This window comes from Colias philodice, chromosome 26 (assembly GCF_061535455.1).
Source record: "Colias philodice isolate Cphi_HAF_F1 chromosome 26, ilColPhil1 Martin Lab GWU primary, whole genome shotgun sequence".
NCBI lineage: Eukaryota > Metazoa > Arthropoda > Insecta > Lepidoptera > Pieridae > Colias > Colias philodice.
In genome coordinates this window covers 4,500,639-4,523,097 of record NC_143111.1, presented here as the reverse complement: position 1 = coordinate 4,523,097, position 22,459 = coordinate 4,500,639, and the positions used below count along the sequence as shown (strand labels likewise).

The 22,459-nt window shown below is 35.5% G+C and overlaps 1 long non-coding RNA gene across 1 annotated transcript in view; it reads right to left on the bottom strand.

The window, feature by feature from the left end:
* LOC149476873 (uncharacterized) overlaps nucleotides 1-22,459 on the bottom strand; it is a 34,711-nt gene that overhangs the window by 7,194 nt on the left and 5,058 nt on the right. The window lies entirely within an intron of this gene.

The following is a 22,459-nucleotide window of genomic DNA, read 5'->3' as shown; positions in this document are numbered from 1 at the left end:
TCGTAAATGGTATTTGAGACTATTTTATCATCTTCTTGATATTACTCTGATCAATAGCTGGTTATTGTACAAAAGAGTTGGGGAACAGAATAACACACCAGTTCTACTAAAACAAAAAGATTTCAAATTTGAGGTAGGCAAATGTTTATGTATGTTTGGGCCATCCATGAACAAGAAGAGAGGTAGACAGACCATCATAAGAAGACATATCTGAAGAAATTGAGAAGAAAAGAATACTGCAAGCCCAATATTGCAATCCTACCTCCTCGTGATGTCAGACGTGACGGGTTTGAGCATTTTCCCGTCTGGGGTGAAAAAAGACAAAGATGCAAATATCCTAGTTGTAAAGGCAAAACCTTTATTTTTTGTGAGAAATGACGGGAAGAACTTTGCCTGAATAAAGATAATAACTGTTTCCGAAACTTTCATACATAGCTTTTATAAACATAATTGTTCCTTATTTAATTTTGTTTCAGACATGGTAATGCACTTTTTTCATAATTATGTTAATAAGTCTAAAATAAAAAAAGCTTGTAATAATTAAAATAAGATACTATTTCCTAATAATTACGTTTCAATATAATTCAGTACTAAATAGTATAGTTAAAGCTCAGTGTACCATATATGGAACTGAAATAAAAAATTGATTTTTTAGAAAAATATTGGAGTTTTTACTTTTTTTTAATTTTTTCCTAACTCTTCATAACTAATTACATCATATAATAATTTGTACCACTTAAATTTATGTCACACTTGCCTCGGCTGTGAAAAAATAAAGAACAAAAAGAAAATACAGATGAAGAGGAATTATTGAATATTTTACGTAAGAAACAAATTCTGGACGAAGACGTTAGTTTTGCAGAGATGTTGATTCCAATGTTAAGGAAACTAAATGAGGGTTAAAAGTTTAATGCAAAAACCGAAATTTTAAATGCCATGGATAGGGCCAAAAATATATTCCTCTGCCAGCTACATATGCCGTATCAATGTTAAATGTTCCACATTTGATACACCCTGGATCAGCTAATAAAATAACTATTTCTCTATCGATATACACAAATACGAGTGCCACATATTCCAAGCCGGGAACATCTTCGTCTCTTTTTGTGAATCCACGAAATATTGTGATCAGCACGAAGAAACTACTTATGCAAAAAACTTTTGGTTGAAGATTTGCAGGCTTCTGAATCCGAGATTTCCCAAGACTCTGATGATTATTTTGACGTGACTATGTCGACGCTTTAATAAAGTTAATAGATACTTTTTAGCTTAATATATAAATAAATAAATAAATACTATACTTATATTGTTTTACTTACCTGGAGTGACTGACAGCTGGGAAAATAGTTACATCCATCTCTTCGTCTGTATTATTAAGTTGCTTAGATGAATCATGCTCTAGAGACATTGACTGGGATCGCAAAAAAATATTAGCATCATGACTATGTGATGGATTCAAATTGGTGCATTCACATTTGATGATAAAATTGTCGGGGATGAATAATGGCTTTCAGCTCCTCCGGGAGTAGCATCTGCTTCAAAATCTATTTGAACGGAGTAGTTAGCAGCTGGAACGTCCATCAAATCTTCAAGTACAAAGTCTTCAGGTTAAGAATCCAGAATCCAGCCAACACTCTCCACAAATGTTCATGTTAATGATGAATCATCTTCTACGGTTATATTAGAAGAATCAGAAAGCTCACTGTCAGCACAAAGAACAAGAAAAAGAAAAACGATGATGATATTATTGACATTATTAGGGATTTGAAAAACAATCATAAACAACGTCAAGAAGAACGAGACATAAGAAGAAATCAAGAAAAAAAGCATCCAATCGAAATATTTTTTCAAAGTATGGCCGAAACAGCGAAACCAATGCCAACTTTTATGCAAAACAGAATTAAAAGAAAGGTCCTAGAAATAGTTTGTGAGGCCGAAGAAGAACTTGAATCTTATACATATTAGGACTCCTACATACGGATATTCAACATCTTCAGCTGCATCCACATCCGATCAACAACATACCCAATCCTCAACAATATTTGAACAACTGTAGCAACAAGACACCATAATTTATACTTTAATAAGGTACCCAATCTAATTTCTGTTCACATTAAAAATATAACAATTAAAATCAAGGATTTCATTTCTTACCTTAAAGTTACCGCAAGCTTTTCCAGTGGTGTGATAGCTTTTATAAAATTCGTATCTTGTTTCTTTATATCTTCTTCTATGAATGAAAGTAATTCTTGAAACTGTTGTCTGTTTACTCTAAAATAATTTATGAAATATTCATCCTGTAAGTCGTGGTACATTCGCAGTAAATCACCTTTCACGGCTCTTTCTCTAATGTGGTTGCTCAGCCAAAACCTTGGCTTTCGCCTGGGATGCTTCTTTTCCTTGTGATATATTAGCGATGTTCTAACGATTTCAAATATACACAATCCTGAAATGATAACTACCAGAAATCGCAGGAATCAACTTAAACTAAAACCTAATATTGTTGCTGATTACAATAAAGGAATGGGAGGAGTAGACCACTTTGACCAAATGATTTCCTATTATGATAGCATGCAAAAAACAAAATATTAGTACAAAATGTTTCACATTTTTTAAATGTCTATACATAATGCTGCAAAAATACATAATGGTCAATCTGGATAGAACAGATCGGAAAGAATATCTCTACTGAATTTTACTGAAAATTTTATTATCCAATTGTTAGGCCTATTCTGGAAGAAAGATCGACTATTAAGAAAGAATATCGACTATTCTGGAAGACCAGGGCAGTCCAATGAGGTCAATCAAGTGGTCAAAGTGGTCTCTTACAAGAGATTGGCATTACTATGCGTTCTATCACATGCGATGGTGCTAAATTTAATATAAGAGCGCTAGAAACTTTAGGCTGCTGTTTATCTCAAAACGATTTCAAAATCTTATTTCCTCCACCCAAATGGGTCAACTAATGTGCATTGCCTATTAGGTGCTGCGCATATGTTAAAGCTAGCAAGAAATGCCTTTTCAGAATATTACATTAACAACAAAGGATGGAGATGTCTCATTTTAATTTATTGAAGAACTTCACGAAGTTCAAGAGACAGAAGTGTTGAAATTATGCAAGAAAATATACAGGTCGACATGTTGAGTATCAAAATAAAAAAAAATTGAATGTGCGCCAGACACGGAAGAGCTGAGCTCTTCCGTGGCTGACGGACTGAGGCCTTCAGGCCTATCGTATCACTTTCTTCACTTTATATCATGTCACTGGCATAACTCATACACATATTATTATATAAAATTTCAAATAAACTTACGTGAATCTCCTGGCTATATGATAAAGTGCAAAACAGCAATTGATATTGCTATATCCTACCTTGCTAGGTGAAATAGGAGTAATAAATATGTCAATTCAACAATACTGTTCGTCCTTCTCGTAGTTCGGGTACGTCTTACACGCGAAAACGCGAGGTGTTTAGGCTTGATAATAACAAAAATATTTGCCACACCTGCGGAAATTTAGGGCATAAGAAAGTGCATTGTCCTAAATAGCTTAGAGCTGACCCTACAACTTCTACTCAGGTTGACAGTATCGCGAAGCCATCTCCAATTACAATTGCGTCCAATTACAAATGGACACTTGATAGATTCATGTTTTCAAAAACAGCGTTCTGACGGTAATGGTAAAAAATCAATGAAGTATTTTTTTGCAGACACGATCCCAAACAAAGTAACGTAATATCAGCGGTTGTTCAAAAAGTACCAGTTGACGTTTTGATCGATAGCGGGTCAGATATTTAATTAATTTCCGAATCAGTACTGAGATGTTTTAATTTTAATAGAACCTCAACTTATCGTTTGATGCAAAATCAAAATCGTTTGATGAAATTGAGTCGACTTCCCTAGTCACGACAGTTATAGAATTTCCTGAAGTCTCATTAGAAATAGATTTATTTTTGGTTCCTTCTGAGTGCATAAACGCATCCATTTTGATTGGCACCGATGTGTTGAATCGAAAGGGTTTGACATACATTAGAACTAATGGAGAACAGCGGCTTGTGGGGTCCGGTAGTGTGTCTAAATTCAATTCAAAAGGGAAATTCGATTAACTTCCACTACCATAATAAATTGTCGTCCTTACAAGCTTTCAGTAGATGAAAATAAAAGAGTTCGTGAAATTGGCCTTTACTGAGCAAATCGTTGACAATTTCACGAACTCTTTTCTTTTCATCTACTGAAAGCTTGTAAGGACGACAATTTATTATGGTAGTGGAAGTTAATCGAAATTCCATGCTGCCTGTATTCACGGTGGATGTTGCAGTGCCCGAGATAAATAAATCTGAAAATTCGTTAATTATCGCAAGTAATTTATCCCTATCTAAACCAATTAATGGGGTCCTGACAATCTCATCGTCCACCGTGAGCACATGCTGCACAGTCGACACACTACCGGACCTCACAAGCCGCTGTTCTCCATTAGATGGAATAATTAATTTCTCCAGACTAACACAAATTTTTAGAAGGAAAAATTAATAACTCAGTAAATAAATCAACAACTGTGGTCAATGATAAGTTGAATGTGAAATAAATTAAATAACATGAGTTATAGAATTTTTCTTCAACTTAAAAAAAAATCTGTAAGGGGATGTATGTCGGTGATATAAGTAATTTGGTAATATTTTTTAACTCAATATAACACAATTCCCTATCCAAGCACATTCATGAGACAGCGCTAGCGAGTTAGTGTTCCATCTTTCAATATGTATTTTTATCCGAAAACTATTTTGCTAAAGCTATTTTGTTGTCCTCACAGGATGGCAATATTTCCAATGAGAAAAATCATAGCTGCGAGCCCGATGAATTCAAAAATGTAATGGCAAAAAAGCTGGATGATTTAAGAGATAAAGTGATGAAGTCTGTTTTCGCCCCAATACCAAACATATATAACAAATTCAAATCACAATTCTGCGCTACTGTATTGTATTATATTGCTATCACCCAAAGACATGTAAGACTTTCAGCTTTACTGCCTTTACTTCCTCGTAAATTCATATCAGAAGGATGGTGCTACATAATGGAAGACTGTCCTGATACTGACGCCATTCAAACATTTAATGACTACATGGTGTCACAATGGCTAGAGAACGAGAGTTTTGTAGACATTTGGTGCGTTCATGGTGAACGCCATCGAACCACAAATGCCGTAGAATCTTGGCATAAGAAATTAAACTCGGCTGTGCCAAAGAATGTTAATTTATATCAGCTTCTGAACGTGCTGAAAGAGGACGCAGATTTACAAACAGTGGTTGTTACTCAATATAAATCAAACGCACCCCCCGCAAAACGATGTGCACAGACAACTATTATGAAAAATTCGTGGATCACATACGTAACTGACCAACTCCTCAAAAACAAAATCTCCGTAAGTCACTGCTTAGAAAAATTAAGGGTTTAGCTACTAATTGTTGAAATATAAGAAATTATTTACACGTCATTTAGCTGATTATACTAATAGTTGATTTTCTGTGATATTTTATAATTCTTAGATTATAAGTGAATTATTCATATATGACGTTTTTGCAAAAAAAAAAAATGCTGATTCATTGCTATATAGGTGAAGAATGACTGATTTGATTAAACAAAAAGTTGATTTTCTGTGAAATTTTACAATTGTTAGGTAAGGTTAGAATTCATTGCAAAAAAAATTGCTGATTCATTGCTATGTAAGTGATGAATGACTGATTTGATTATACAAAAAGTTGATTTTCTGTGATATTTTATAATTGTTAGATTTAAAGTGAATTTTTCATATTAGATATTATTGCAAAAAAAAATGCTGATTCATTGCTATGTAGGTGATGAATGACTGATTAGATTATACAAAAAGTTGATTTTCTGTGATATTTTACAATTGTTAGATAAAAAGTGATTTATTTTTGTTAAAAATTTACCTGACATAGTTGTTATGAGATAGGTAGACGTGAATAATTACGTACCTGTCTAATAATAACTATGTCAGATAAATTTCAATATAAATTAAGAGTTAATTTTTTGAGATATTTTGTAATTTTTAGATTGTAAGTAAATTCTTCCTGTTTGATGTTTTTGCAAAAAAAATATTATACAGGTATAGAGAGGAACAAAAATTATATTAAAGTTGATTATTTAAGTGATATTTTATCATTGAACAAGACGTTTGCTAACAAAATTTGATTAAAGGATTAAAGGTCTTATATTTACATACAAAGCATTTTTACTGACTGTACCTTATATCTTTGAACTTGTTTTGGTATTAGTTTAAACAATGGTATCGGTTCGGAATAGAAAAAAAATATGAGTTGAAACAAATACCAGTGGTATTAGTTTTTGGTATTAGAATGGAATAAATCAAAAAGTTTGAGACGATGTAATAAAAGTTTCACTTTAAAAGTATAACATCAATAAAATCAAAAAGCTGTCAGGTTAGTAAGAGAAGAAGGAAAAAAGTATATAATATAAAGCTGCCAAAGAAGCAGAAGTCCCTTGGAGTACTTTGAAACGTTACCTGAGAAATGAAGAAGAATCTGTAAGAAAAATGGGGAGGCCTTTTGCATTGCCTTGTAATATGGAGTTAAGGCTTTATAATTATATAATAGAAATGCAAGAATTGGGTTTCGTGCTAACAGTTTATCAAATAAGAAAATATGCGTATGATCTTGCTGAAGTGGCTGGTCGTGAGAATTTTTTGCCATCAACAAATCGCATTGCTAGCAAATGGTGGAGGAAAAGCTTTAAAGGCAGGTACAACTTGTGCCTTCGCATGCCAGAAAATCATTCTGCCTACAGAGCTTCAATGGCAAATGAATCGATGATCTAAGATTTAGAATCTGATTGGGAACGACTGAGAGCGCGGGGGTGAGCGCGGGGATACGCGTGCGGTTTGATGCATCGCTTGCGTCTCGCGCGTTTTAGTGTAATACGTGACCTTCGGTGCAACGCTCACTGAATCAAGAGTCGAGGTGCGGTCGAGGCGCGGGCGTTCAAGAAGCGCGCCTCCTCTAGATATTCTTAAGAATCAAATCTAGCGCACTGCCTGGACTGGCGGCGGAGTCGACGCGCAGTCGCGGCGGCGTCGCGGCAGGGTCGGGGCGGGGACGCGGGGTGCACCGGTGCTCCGACTCTAATTCAGAAGAACAGAGCAACTCAACTCTGGATTTATCCGATATTGATGAAGAATCAACTGCAAGTTTAAGAGATATAAGTCAATCCTTACGAAGACCTACTCATAATCTACTTGATACTGATACGTCGGCCACATCGACACCAGAACCAAGCAGTAGTAATGTGGCAAAGTCTTTGATGTTTACGGAACAACACTTAGTGAGCTCAATAGAACAGCTATTAATTATTTTGAAGAAAGAAAGAGAACCCAAAATTCTGTAACAAGCGTCATGGATCCGGACGAAGCGTTTCAAAAAAGTGTTTTACCTGATATGAAAAACATGAACGAATATCAAAAGAGAAATTTTAAAGTTGCTGTATTACATTTGGCAGGATAAATTCTTAATCAGCCAGTCATAGCTCCCGTTTCCAGTGTACCTTTACAGGAAATTACAAGATAACAATCTAACTTATTTAACAGACAGATGTTGCTACCGCAGTATTCACTAGTAAGCCAAATAACTGATTCTCCAGCAAATAATTCAAATCAAAATACTGAAGAAAATCAAAATATCCAGGTTTTTTTAGACCAATTGTTTCATTGAACTGTAGCTGTACCTCAGTCGATTTTTATAAGATTTAAAAAATAAATTATTATTACATACAATAAAGCATTTATAATTTAGATGATAGTTGCTGCCTTAAAAGTCAAAGTGCCCTAATGAATGCAATAAATGAACTGAGAACTTAAACCACCTTACGGCCGCATATGTGGTTTTTCATTAACGAGGAAGATGTATGGTTAAAATGTGCCAGAAGAGAGAAGATTCATCTGAGGTGTGTACCTACAATCATTTAAAACAATTTTTTGCAAATTAAATTAAGAAATTATAAACAATACGATTAGGTACGTGATTACGAGGAATTAGAAATTAACTTTCAATCCATACAGTCCGTCCGTCCATCCGTCTGTCTGTCAGCGGGCTGTATCTTGTGAACCGTAATAGATAGAGATTTTCAGAGAAAGCTGAAATTTTCACAAAATGTGTATTTCTGTTGCCGCTATGACAACAGAAATACATACAAATAATTTAAAAATTAAAGGGGGTCCCATGCAAGAAACATGATATATTTATTTTTTTCATAAGTTACGCGAGCTTGAATATCAATCATTTTGAGTTGTGGGAGTAGTTGATAACTCTTCTGCTTTCATTTGAATTTTGACTCTTAAGTTGAATAACTAAGGTTACTTTTAGCTTGTCACACAAATTATTTTTTGTAAGGTATTTCCGAAACATTTTTTATAGTAAACTACTTTAAATAATAAAATCAATTAGTAAATATTTTGCAGCAGAAAAACATTAGTTGAACAACCTGTAGCAAGAAAGTTTTTTTTGTTTTTTTTTTTGCAAGACAGTTTTGTTTACCAGGTGTTCAGATAGTGCTTAGGGGTGACTGTTTCACGTACTTACCTAACTCTTGTTGTATGGCTGATATTATAAGTTACTGAACTGACCTAACCAACCTAGATACCTAATGTATCTAACCGTGTCAAAGTTGGCGAATTCCAACTATAAAGGCTTCCAGAACTTGATGGCCAAACGTGTGCCTTGACTTGACAAACTTTTTTTTTACTCTAGATAGGGAAGCGCTTGACCACAATCTCGCCTGATGGAAAGCTAAGATGCGGTCTAAGATGGTACGCGCTTCCCTAGTAGGTACCGGTTCACTCTTCGCTTGAAGTAACTTGACTGCATGAACTCTTGTCACATGGTTATTGTTTTACTTGTTTATTAATTAAATACCTACAGTAAAGGTTCTTATTGTTTTAGGACGAAAAAAAGACAATCAACAGGACCAAAGTACCATTATTGTCAGCCCACAAAAACATAATGTTACAACATGCCAGAAATCACCATCCGAAATGAACAAAAATGTTTGCAACGACATAAATTTTGTTGTTGATATTACGATAGAAAAAATGCCAGATGGGTTGTTAATTTCTGATGTTCCTAAGCTTCCTGAGCACGAAGAATTTAAGATTATTACATGCGAATCGGCTCCAGCATCAATAAAGGCTAGCGAAATGATTACTAACAACATGAACCAAACCCAATCAGCACCTATGCCTGTAAATGTCAGTCCCATGTCTTTGTGTATTAGGAACAGCTACACCCGCGAGCAACAGCTACACCCATTGCTGACGAAGGTGATGACACCAAATTTTTATTAAGTTTCAGAAGTAACATGAAAAAAATGAATCCTAACCAAAAAATAGATTTTCAGTTAGGAATGCTGCAATTCGTAAAGAAAATTAATAAAGGGAATTAACAGTCTTCAAATTACTTATCTGTGATTTCGATAAGCCCTCAATCCATCTATAGTTCCTACACTCCTGTACATCAAAGCTCACCTTCATATTACAATATTTCACCATCACCAACTTTGCCACAAAATATGTATGTGCCCCAAAATCATCCACCAGCAAATCATCCATTCTCTCAATCAACCAAATGTTTCAAGTGCCAGTACCTCTAAGCCAAAGTTGATTATACACTCAATTACTAATATAGCACCTCCTCACTCACCTACCCAACAAAATCCCATACAAGAATATCCTGAAAATTCTGAACCAAACACTAATATTATTCAAACTGAACCGACTGAAGATAGCCAGGCTGGACAGTTTTTAACTCTACAGTATGAAAATACCCAGGAGAAGGATATTCACAATTATTTAAAATTAAAATAGTTAAAGTGACCAGAGAAGATGTAGTAGCTCGAAGTCTTTCGATTCCTGCTCATATTTTCGGAGGTGACGACGACACAGCCATTTTGGTGTTTGACGGCACTTATTTGTACGTCCAAAAGAGCTCCAATTTTCTGTTTCAACGGGTAACATACAGTCTGCACAAGTTCCGAAACCTAGTGAAACCTTTTTTGGTCGTGTGTACGGATGGCTATATTTTAGATGTAGTGGGGCCCTTTGCAACAACAAGTTCCGATGCCACAATTATGCGTAGCCTAATGGACGACCAAGCTTCTATTGGCATGGATTTCTTAGGCCTAACGATGTTTTTGTACTAGACCGTGGCTTTCGAGATGCGATTCCCAGTATTGAACTATGTGGCTACAACCCTCAGATGCCACCAACTAGATCTAGGGGAGAACAGTTGACGACAGCAGATGCCAATAAGTCGAGACTCATTACGATGACCCGTTGGGTGGTCGAGACCATAAATGGTCGATTTAAAAAAGATTTTAAAATCTTTCGGCACGTTTATTTTAATGTTTCTTTGCCAAACATGATGACAGACTTCAGAATTACCGCAGCAATCATTAACGCAACACGACGTCCGTACGAGGACAGCATATACGCTGAACAATTCATTACTATTATTAATGAAAATATCAATAGAGAAAATGAACTGGCGGAGTATGTGAGGCAGCACAACTTAAATAGGCAAATATAAATAATTGATTACTGAAAGCTAGTTTGTTTGAGGGTATGATTAAAAATAAAACGAACTTAACATAGTTAACAAGTGAAGTTCGGTGATAATTATGTGAGCATTTTTTTCGAAGCGATTTTATCATTTTCAATATAGTTACAAGTTAAATACACTTTTTACAGATTCCGATTGCTGAGAGATGGTGTTACATACGTGACTATTATATTCGACGTAGAGGAAACAGGGCACTGGTTCAAGCGGACAAGCAGCAAAGAAAAGATCTGATCTCCTATCATTCTTGGACAGCCTTCCTTAGTCCCAAAGCAGTATTACTAATGTGATAGATGAAAACCCAACAGATAATAGTGTGATAATAAAAAGCACTGATGATATTAGCGAAGAAATACAAACACCGGAAGACGGAACTATGGAAAATACTCACAATAACGAAGAAACACAATCAGACACTCAGGAAATAGAAAATGAAAAAGATAAAGCTAAGAACGATAAGAAACAGAAACACAATGCGCACAGTCAAGGGCGTCTAAATTTATTTAAGCAAATTGCTTATAGAAATTCTACTCAAAGTGGATTAGATGAAAATGATCTGTTTTTTGGTTTAATGGCAAAAATTGTAAAGAAGCTGCCACCTTACGAGCAAGTACAATTAAGATTGCAAATATGGTCATTAGTTGATAATGCTGAATTACGCCAAATTTCAAACAATTCACCTGAAGGCAGAGCCTTATCTCCAAGACCCAATACTAGTAATAGTGATTATTACGCAAACCTTCGCCAATGTCTACCATTAATGTTAAATGTAACTTATGCTGGCAAGAAGATCCTATTAAGAAAGAAAGAACAAGTTCGCATGAAAATTTAAAAAGAGCAGCTGCGACTATGTGTACTACATCCAACAAAAAATTTAAAGAAATAGATGTAAGTGCTACAATTTTGGTTGATGTTCCGAAGTACGATCGTGCACCCTTAGATAACAAAAACATTACAGGACGAGTAATTGATCAGAATAATGGTTTGTTTCAAGTTGGTCCTCCGTTGGTATAATTAAAGATTGGCTACCAAGAAACGCACTTCAAATATCTCCAGGAGCTCAATTTACCGGCCCCGTTCCCGAGGTAGTATTACCTATTCGTGGTATTTCCTCACAACAATCACCATTCGGCGGACAAGGGTATAAGCAATGTCATTGCAAGAAATCAAGCAAACAATGTTCCTCAAATAAGTGTGCTTGTAAAAAGCACGGTTTGCTTTGTAATTCCAAATATTGTCATAAATCTTTGAATTGTTGTAACAAGTGAAGTCTTACTAATAATTTTATATTACTATTTACTAAACGCAGCTGTGCTTGCATTGCAACTCCAATGTTACAGGTCCATGCAACTCAGCGTAAGTTTCACATTAGTGACGTATTTAATTATCTTTTGTTCTGTGATTATTCGCTTTTCAAATTTTTTTCTAGTTATCTTTTAATTTTTGCTTACTATTAGGGCCGATTTTTCAATGCTTGGATAAAACTTATTCGTCGAATAATGTATAAAGCTACCATTTTAAAAACGTATTCTACTTGCCCGTATTTGACAGTTTACGTGACATTTTAATATTATCGTGTAATACTTTATGGACGGATAAGTTTTATCCCAGCATTGAAAAATCGGCCCTTAACAAAATAAAAATATATTGTTAGTCATAACTTTTGATTTAATATTTTTGTGGATGAGTAGTTGTCACTGTTTCCTGTCCGAACATGCTTAGCTGTCGCATACTATAAATTGCCGCGTTCCTTTGACTCGTGGCGCATTCGTACGAATCGTGCCTCGGGGCTCGGACGTTGTTTATACGACGTTCAACCCAACTACCTTCACTTTGCTAATAGTCGTTGACTTGCTGCGATTTGTTATCAACTACCTACATCAATTAGGTAGCTGTGTAGAATCGCAGTACATTCTTATTACATTTCAAACTAATATTTAACCCGGCCTCGCGTGTAATTTCTTATAATATATTAAGCATTATGTCATGTTATAAATACATATTATGTAATTGTGTTTAGGTCTTTGAATAAGTTTATTTTTTCCTATTTTTGCTAATTCAATAATAATTTGTTGTAGTTATTTTGTTCACTATAAGTGAACCAGAATGTGATAATAATTTTGTCTCAATATATCTTATGTTTACGTATGTATAAGAGAAGAGAAGGCTGATGAATGAGTGATTTTATCTCAAGACTTTAATTCACAAGACTGATAAATTCCATTGTTGCACTATTATACATTAGTATAATAGTGCAACAATGGAATTTATCAGTCTTGTGAGTATAATAGTGCAACAATGGAATTTATCAGTCTTGTGAATTAAAGTCTGATCTGAATTAAAGTCTGTCTGAAACTGGTTAGGTAAACAATTATGTTTACCTAACCAGTTTCATCCAATTTATGGATTACACCCTAAAATTGGATCTTTTTTTTTTACCAAGACTGAGATCTCCTATTGTTGTTGGGACTTTATGTAGTAGTACCCTCATTTTTTGGTTTAAATTGATCGGGCTACATCTAGTGTCAAATTCTATGTAACTTGATGATTTTTTTAAATATATATTTTTTTTTCATATCTGGCTATAATTTCCAGATAATTTAACGCTTATAATATTTACACAACAACAACACTGCAGCACCCCCACACCCGTGCCTTCACTTCTATTTTGCTTTCCATAGTAATCAGACGTACTCCTCCTGTAATTGCTGATTTCCTTATCGACGTTTTGCGCTTGCTCCTGGACTAAGTTAAGTTATGGACACACATTCAAAACTTACATCGATAGAATCTCAAATTTACAGCTAAGACTTATCAAAAAAATTGTACCTATTAATACACATAATATACTACACTAAGTTTTTGCAGATTTAAATCCTATCCTACTTAATCCTACTACTATTATAAAGGCGAAAGTTTGTAAGTATGGATGTATGGATGTTTGCTACTCTTTCACGTAAAAACTACTGAATGGATTTGAATGAAACTTTACCACAATATAGCTTATACATCAGAATAACACATAAGATAGGTTTTATCCCGGAAATCCCACGGGAATGGGAACTATGCGGGTTTTCCTTTGAAAACGCGGGCGAAGCCGCGGGCGGAAATCTAGTATTATTATAAATGCGAAAGTTTGTGAGGATGGATTTGTATGTGTATGTTCGTTACTCTTTCACGCAAATACTACTGAATCGATTACAATGAAATTTAGCACACATATGTAACTTGGATTAACACATAGGATAGGTTTTATCCCGGAAATCCCACGGGAACGGGAACTATGCGGGTTTTTCTTTGAAAACGCGGGCGAAGCCGCGGGCGGAAAGCTAGTTTTCTATTACAATATTATCAAATTCAATATTGCTCTTTAAATTAAATTTATAAATAAAGTACCATACAAAATTCTTCTTTGTATATCTATAGATCATTGGCAGAATCCATAATACAGTAGGTACGGTATCACTTTCGCATTTGTAATATTAAGTAGGATAGGATAGGATAGTATTTAAAACTGCAAAAACTTAGGCGTACTGTCCACGTAAACCGCACGTCATACGCACGCTATCGTCAATTGCCGATTGCTTGCATCTTGCGTAGAAACAATCAAATCTGTGTCCACGGAGCGGCAACGTCGCGTCCGCCTTTCGTCTTGCGTTCGTCATGCGGTGCGCGTGGCAGCATGTCACTACTCGACCGACTTGTAAGACGGAAACACCTGTTGTTTTGCTTTGTTGTTTTACAAAATGGCGGGCTCGGCAGTGAATTTCGTTCATATTATTGAACAATATCCTTGTTTATACAATAATAAATTACCAGAATACTCTAGAAAAGATATCTGAAAAAAGACATATTGAATTAATTGCACGTTGCTTTTCAGTGGCCGATTGTCAAACTAGGTGGAGAAATATAAGGAATGGATTTGTCCGCAGCCTGAAACCAACTCCTAGTGGTTCATCGACAAAGCAAAAGAAATTATACTACCTACATGAAGAACTACAGTTTGTTCTTCCTTTTGTGAAAGCAATTGTTCACACTGATGAACCGGGGAACATACCTGTGCCACCTGAGGTGAACACCGAAAATATTGAATCTAATTCTACAACTGACGAAGTCCCATGTACTCAAGCAACTACGAATACATTGGTAACGCCATCTTCTGGATCCGTCGATTCAAACACATTTAAGAAGCCAAAAATAAGAAAAGTTACCAACAAAGCTGACAAAGCATTTGTCGATTGGATAAAAAAAAAGAAATTAATACAGACAGTGCTAGAAAAATGTTTTTACTAAGTTTGTTGCTAGACGTAGAAAATTTATCAGAGGAGCAAATGAGAAAGTTTAGAATCAAGGTTTTATTATTACTCGAAGAAATTCAGTCAGACCAATCACAGCAGCCACAGCAACATGACAACCACTATTATCCAATACAGCAGTCACAACAATACAGGGACACCTATTCACCAATATCTTCTGTAGATTCTATTTCAAATTCATCGCTTCCTCCAGTATCTCCAATTAATTATTCTCGAATAAATGTAAATCTTTCTGAAGACTTATCACAACTGGAGAACTTTGAAAACTTGTAATCGGTACTTTAAAGTACCTACGTTTCTTTTTAAATTTTTTTCTAATATTAAAATACATTTTTATTACAATATTTTTTTTTACTAGAAAAGTACGTTATGATTATCCTACTAATATTACCAATAAAGGCGAAAGTTTGTAAGTACGGATGGATGGATGTTTGTTACTCTTTCACGTAAAAACTACTGAATGGATTTTAATGAAACTTAACAATAATATAGCTTCTAAATCAGAGTAACACATAGGCTACAATTTATAAAGATATTGTGTGAATTGTCCAAAATATGCAGATGTCAAAAAAGCCCTAATCCTGCGCAGACGAAGTCGCGGGCACCAGCTAGTATTTAAAATATAACTTACCTCAAAGTTATAAGTTTCCTTTCTTCTGGACTGACACATTCTCGCATTGCAGTATTTCGTCTTTGTATATGTGGTGCAACAATAGAGACTAAATTTTGGTACGTATTTTTAGTCATTCGGTAAAATGATTGAAATACAGAATCATCTTCTGATAGCTCTCTGGCAGCAACAAATAACCTACAATTTATATTTCTTTCGATGTATGGATGAAGCCAGTACATTCTTCGCCTGTTTCGTCGTCTTCTAATGAAGTTGTATGCTATAATCAATCCTCATCATCACTTGACATTTTCCCAACGAAAAGACGTGCTTTCGCGATGCTACTTGAAAGAAAACTGAGAAGTTTTGTAGCGTGATTGACGATTGCATGACGATAGCGTGGACATAACAAATATGCAAAATACGCCTGCCGTCATTTGTAGGTTGCATGGATTCGTCATTTGACGCGTCCGTGGACAGTACGCCTAAGGCGTACTGTCCACGGACGCGTTAGTGTAGATATGGATGATAGTCATTGAAAAGCCGGTGCACCCAAAACGAGTCACTGTTTGGTGCGGATTTTGGTCCAGAGGCATAATTGGGCCATTTTTCTTCGAAAATGAGCAAGGTGTGGCCGTTACAGTCAATGGCGATCGTTATCGGGCCATGTTGAACGAATTTTTGTTCACAGAAATTGAAGAGGAGGATATTGGCAACATTTGGTTTCAACAAGACGGCGCAACGTGCCACACAGCCGACGCTACACTTGATGTTTTGCGCCCTATTTTTGAAAATCGCATTATCAGCCGCAGAGCTGATGTCGTTTGGCCACCTCGGAGCTGCGATTTGACACCGTTGGACTATTATTTGTGGGGTGCCGTCAAAGATAAGTGTTACGCCGACAAGCCAGAGACAATTGACGCTTTAAAGGACAATATTCGTGAAGCCATTGGTGAAATACAGCTGCACACAATCGATAATGTACTCAAAAATTGGACCGATCGTGTAGGCTACTGCATGGCCAGCCGAGGCAGCCATTTGAATGAAATTATTTTCCATCATTAACCGGAAGGATTGTACTTTCAAATAAAAAAAGAAATTTGAAAAAATATTTAGTAGTTTTTTTTTTAAATAGCATTTAAAAAAAAAGTTATTTGGCGGACCCGTTATTATGTTCGGGGAATTCCCCAACAACCTAACGTCTTGCCTAGATCTTTTAATTGAATGAAGGGCCTTTGTACAATCACATAAAGTCTGCATTTGTGTGCATTGTTACGAAACTTATTAATTAACTTAAGTAACGAAACTTATTAATCAACTTTAGTTATTGCCCTATACCCAAATAGTACTGGCGTCAGGAAAAAAAGAAATGGAAAACAGAAAATCTGGGGGAGCAAGTGAAAAAAGAAAACTTTGCCCCAATACTAAAACGTGCATTAGAAAGTATAACTCCGAGCTGCATAAAAATGGGTTTCGAGTGGGAGGGCTCTTTCCTTACGGTCCAGATCTTAAACGTTCATAACAGAACATCGACAAATAAAGGTGCATGTGATTCTACAAAAACCAAGCTTTTTTAAGCCACCTCGAAGAAGAAATGGTCAAGATATTCACACAGCCTAAACTTAAGGTAAGTAAGACACCTTTAACAAATGTTTTACTTACCTTAAGTCAGAATTGGCAGATGCATTACCAACTGAAGATTTGACAATGTTTCAACATTAACCATTCGCATGCCAGCTGTGACTGGCGAATTGTGTAGAACATGTTCTCTCATAACACCAATGTATTAGGTACCACTTTTCTTGCGAATAAATTCATTTCATTTCATTTCAACCCTAGAATACTAAACATCGCCTGACAGGCCGCGCGCGGTCAGTTTTTTTCCGGTTATTACAAGTACGCGCCCGCGAAGCATATTGTGCTTTCGCGCCAATTCGGTACTTTCCGAACGTTTATTTATTTATTTATAATGCTTCATTGTACAAACATGAATGGACAAAACAGAAAAAGAAGAACAAAATTTCAAAGGCATCATTTGTACAAAAGGCGGCCTTATTGCTGAACAGAACGAACGTTATATAAGGCACTCAATCGCTTGGGAGGCGATCATTAGTATTTACGGTAAGTTTATTTTTTGGTAACTATTTTTTGTTTTGCGATTTTTTTAGCATGTAGCTATGTTATAACTTTCGAAATGTTTATTTCATTTTTAGATGTATCTCAACGACGAACAAATAGCCGATTTTTTACTAAATGAGAACCTGGAAATTGATCATTATGACTCTGACGATAGCGTGGCAGATCCTTCTTTCGTGTCATATCGACTGGAAGAAGACTTAGAAAATATTGTACCTACTAGTACTAGTACTACTGAGTCATCACTCAGAACCCCTGAACACCTTAGTACCATTTCAAGATACAATTGACGCGGACGAGACAAATTCGCCTGTTCCAGCAACTACGTTACAAGAAGAGTCACCTCATAGTCTTATTGTTTTGCCCTTTGCATCTGTTCTTAGAGGTTAGTACTCTTAGAGGTACTTAGAGGGACCATTATATTTGGTCCAGTGACACACATAAGTCAAGATCTGAAAAGGCACAAGTTGTCAATTGCGTCTTTTTAATAAAGTTTTCGTGTACGTCGTGGAGGGGTGAAGAGGGAAATGCAGTGATGTTTCGCTAGGAGGACTGCTGCGAGGAACGTAGTCCATATTTTTCCCGGACCAAAGCGTGATGGTAGATATGTCGTAAAAACATTGGACGGTTTTGAAAAATCATTGGAGACATTTGGGAGATATACAAAGATAGACATACAAAGATGTAGAGACCTTTACAAGCCTAGCTCTTACATAACTATCGATGAACAGTTACTTGAATTTAAATTAATTATTAATTAATCATAAAATAAATGTTGTTATGGTTTTTATAATAATATAAAATATACATATACATTGCTATTTGCTTTAGTAAAGGTAATATTAGGTTATTATATTTCGTAAGTAACTAACGAAACATCACTGCATTTCCCTCTTGTCATGTCTTAAGCTGCCAAGATTTGTTGAGGACTTTTAAGAAATGTCAGCGCACACTTCAACCACAGCACACTCCGGCAAGAAAAACTCAAGGAATTGCAGTTATTTTTTAACGTCGAAATCCACAAAATATTAAGTCCTTAAATCACAAGATGGTTGTCTCTAGAAGCTTGCGTGAAACGGGTCCTCGAAAAATACGATGTTCTCTCCGAATATTTCAGACTCGAAGTATTTGAAGACCCCAGCAAAATAACTGAAGACATAATTGGCGTTCTAGACAACAAGCTAACAAAAATTTACTTGGAATTTATGTCGTATGTATTGGAACAATTTAATGATTTTAACAGATTGTTCCAATCTGAACAGCCATTGCTCCATCAGCTCAAACCAGAAACGCATAAGCTAATAAAAACCATAGCCAGTAATTACATGAACTTCAATTATTGCAGAACAACCGATGCATATAAAATAGAATACGCCAACCCAAGATTTTTCGAAAACATATATTAATCCATTGATGAACTTTCAAAAGAAATACCAGAACCAAAAACGGTAATAACAGACTTCAAGAGAACTTGTCTCATGTTTTATATTGAAACCATAAAACAAATCGTACAACGTTTTGATGTTTCTGACCCGTTGTACGGTATTATAGAGCTGATTGAACCAAGCGTTGCTCAAAAATTTGAAGTAAAAGATATGTCAAATGTTTTGAAGAGATTTCCAAATGTTAAAGAGGATGTAAATGAAGTAGAGCTTCAAAAAGAATGGAAAAAACATGCTTTCCTGGACCACAACGATTTAGGTTTGTGCCAAAATCTGGAAGTGGAAGAATATTGGAGACGAGTTTTAAAGTTAAAGGACCTATACTGAAATGTTCCCAAATTTAAAAAAGATTGTCGGGCTTTTGCTTGATTTGCCTTTTTCCAATGCTAGTGTGGAAAGAATTTTCAGCCAGCTCAAATTAATAAAATGCGGTAACCGGAACAGACTGAACACTGAAACTATTTCTTCTTTGATGGCATCAAAAGCAAACATACAAAACGCAATAAAATTTGAGCCTTCAAAAAGAATGATGCATGCAAAAATAGCATATAGCAAGACTGGTGCAGGTACTATTATTAAACTAATTTATACAATATTAACCTTATTAAATATCAAAAAGTTATAAGCAACAATTTTTCATGACTAGAATGCTAATATAAACCCTTTTTTTTCAGGTTCCACCAGTTCCAATTAGCTCTCTCTATTTTATATAAGCGACGACGACAATAAAACGACTGTCTAAGCAGATACCTATTATTTATTATCTTAAGAGTAAAGCACAGTGACAGGGGTTTATGAAATAAAGAAATGAAAAAAATAAGACACAGATGTGTAAGGCATAGATTAACTTTTAACCAAATCAAATCTGCTCCTGAGAGAAAAGTGTATATCTGGACTCTATTTTATACATAAATGTTACATTACAATTCAGTTTAATATATGTATCCTTTATTTATTTATTTTTATTTATTTATTTATTTATACATCTTTGACTTACAGTACAAAACATACCAAAACGCACAAAGATAACAATTATTACAAAGTCTGACTTAAAAATAAGGTACAATTAGAGACAAACGATACAATATTAACATTAAATAGGTCCACTTCAGATTTAGCACGTAAAAATTTATTTAACAAATTGAGTGCATGGTGGGTGGGTGCACTCCAAGCGGCTCGCGTCCGGAGCAGGCTCTCCGCGAACAGCGGACGCGAGCGCCACTGCACGGAGCAGCTCGGTGCCCACACACCACAGGCCCCCAGTGCCACGGGATTATCAATTTTGTTATTTAACAGCAGATAATAATGAACCATAAGCGCGCGCTCGCGTCGTAGCTCGAGTGTATCCATTCCAACCATCCCCGTAACGTACAAGGATGGATATAAGTAGGGATAATATCCATACATCTTCCGGAAAAGGCATCTTGAGAACTTACGTTGAATTTTTTCAATCATTAACGTGTAAATTTTTTCATGCGGGCTCCACACGATAGCGTTATATTCAAGCTTACTACGTACAAACGCATAATAAAGGCTAGTGATAACAGTTTTGTCATTAAAACGAGCAGTCTGCCTAAAAATAAATCCAAGGGCTTTATATGCATTATGGCATAAATCAATTATGTGGTCATTAAAACTTAAGGAACGATCGAATAATACGCCTAAATCACGAATCGAATTCTCTCTAGCTACAATCTTATCCAAAACTTTATAGTCATAGAGATGTGGAGATTTACTCCTAGTAAAAGTCATTACTTTACATTTTGCCTCATTAAGATCTAAACGGTTCATTTTACTCCATTCGCAGACGCTATTTATATCGTTTTGTAATGCCTGACAATCCTCAATACTTCCTACAGCCAAATATAATTTTAGATCGTCGGCAAACATAAGACACTGGGAAGAACTAATAACATCTGGAAGATCGTTGATCATTACCAGAAATTGAGTAGGTCCGAGGGTACTGCCTTGACTGATACCAGAATTGATGGCATATGGATCTGAACGATAACTACCAAGTTGTACAAATTGAAAACGATCCCGGAGGTAGTCTGCAAAATATTTTACCAGCCTGGGAGTGAAACCAATCATAGAAAATTTGCGCAAAAGGACGTCATTATCTACGCGATCGAACGCTTTTTTAAAGTCGAAATAACTGACATCGATTTGTTTTTTCCGATCTAAGTTTTTAGAAGCGTAGTCGACGAAATTAATTAAATTTGTTGATGTTGATCTACGGGCACGAAAACCGTGCTGACAATCCGATAATCGAGAACTTATTTGTTGTGAGACGTGATTATTTAAAATAATTTCTAGTAGTTTAGCAAAAGTAGATAGCACCGCGATAGGTCTATAGTTCTCAATGCTCACTTTGGAGCCACTCTTTGGAACCGGTGTAACACGCGAAGTTTTCCATACGGTAGGATACGTATCTGTTTGGAGAGACAAATTAAATATGTAGTGAAGAGGTTCAATAAAAATTGATATACAGTCTTTAATAATGAACGGCGGTATATTATCCGGACCTGCTGCCGAATGCGGTTTAAGGCGCCGAATTGCAAGCTTTATATCAGATTTTGAAATCTTATATATAAAATTCTCGTGTCACAATGTTAGTCTGCATACTCCTCCGAAACGGGTGGACCGATTCTCATGAAATTTTCTGTGCATATCGGGTAAGTCTGAGAATCGGCCAACATCTATTTTTCATATGTACCACGGGCGAAGCCGGGGCGGACCGCTAGTGTAATCTATAGAAATACGTGATGAAGCGACGCCGGATACAAGCGAAGCCTCCTTATAATCAAGTTTTGGTTTTTCATTTAAAAATACTGATTGAAAATATTTAGCGAATGCATTTGCGGCGTCAATACCACTTACTTTAACACCATCATAGTCATATTCGATACGCAACTTACTAGATGACCGCTGCTCCTTTACAAATGCCCAGAATTTCTTGGGATCGTCTTTAATGTTGGTTTCAATTTTTTTTATATGGTTCTGATAAGCCTGATTGATAAGTATTTTTACTTTACTTCTATAGTATTTAAACATTTCAAGGTTATACTGTAGACCAAACTGCTTATATTTTTTTAAATTAAAATATTTAATTTTTATATTAGTAACAACTTCCGTAGTGAACCACGTCGGATAAGTATATCGTGAACTATTCATAGCATGTCTCTTTTTTGGGACGCATTTATTGAAACAATTAAATAATTGTGTGTACAATCTATCTACGGCACTATTTACACTAGTACAGGAATAAACGTCATCCCAACGCAATGATTGTATGCACGCATATAATTCATTATA